The sequence below is a fragment of the Cucurbita moschata genome, unplaced genomic scaffold, assembly GCF_002738365.1.
Source record: "Cucurbita moschata cultivar Rifu unplaced genomic scaffold, Cmos_1.0 Cmo_Scf00134, whole genome shotgun sequence".
Lineage (NCBI taxonomy): Eukaryota > Viridiplantae > Streptophyta > Magnoliopsida > Cucurbitales > Cucurbitaceae > Cucurbita > Cucurbita moschata.
The window spans coordinates 8,077-9,176 of NW_019268650.1; positions in this window are offsets into that span (position 1 = coordinate 8,077).

A 1,100-nucleotide genomic window follows, 5' to 3' on the forward strand; every position below is an offset into this window, starting at 1 on the left:
TTATACATGAAGCCACGTGCACTATTTCGAATGATCAAAATTTGAGTTCAGATAAATATCTCAAGGTGAGAAAGATCTTTCGATTAGCCAAAAAATACACTCTATTGTACTACAAATGTAACCTTTGACATTCGCAATAAGATGGAACTTCATCTACTTGCACGTTTTAATTTTAGAATTTATAAGTAAATTGTCAAATTCAATCGTTAAATTGAAACATTTGAGGTATCTAAACATTTCACGAACTTTAATAGATGTACTCCCAAAATCTATTGTTTTACTTTAATATGTACACCTTAAAGTTTCGAGAGAATACAGCTTCTCACTCACACAGTTCGAGAAAGTTATTCATTAATTCTTGTCCCAAGTTAACGAATATTCCAAACATATTTCCAAGCTAGGAAGGTCCTCCAAAATTTTGATCCCTAGAGATTTATTTATATGGAATTTTGACAAAACTACTAAACTCATTAAAACATTGCAGCATGTGAAGATTTGTGCATAGCCTACTTTCTTGAGGATCTTTCCCCTTCAAATTTGCAAGGTTTTTTTAGACTTACATAACAAGTTCATTGGCCAAAGGAAGAATTGTGATGGGAGTCCATTCATACACTTTAATTCGCTTGAAAATAATTGAAAATCTTATATCGTGAAACAAAAACTAAATGTTTAACACAACTTCTTAAACAACGTGAGCATCTCACTACTTTAAGATTGTTGCCTGGTGAGTCTTTTAATGGACTTGAATCTTTGTTAGAATGTTTAGGAAACATTACATATTTGGAGACATTGGTGATAGTCAAATGCAAAAATTTGAAAAGCTTGTCATCGAAAGAAGCCATGTCAAATTTTACTGGATTGAAAAAATTCACAGTGTTTCAGTGTTCCCAACTTGAACATGGTGAAGGGAGCTTTGAACTGGCGAAAGTTTTCCATGTAGCACGTATTCATGTATTCTAAAACACTTATTTATGTTTGTTTTTCTTTTTTTTCTTTTTGTATTTTTTTTAATATTTACATTAGTCTAAGTTAAATTATAATTTTATTCCATGTATTTGAACAATTGTATTGACTTTGTTTACTACCGTTTTCACGATTCA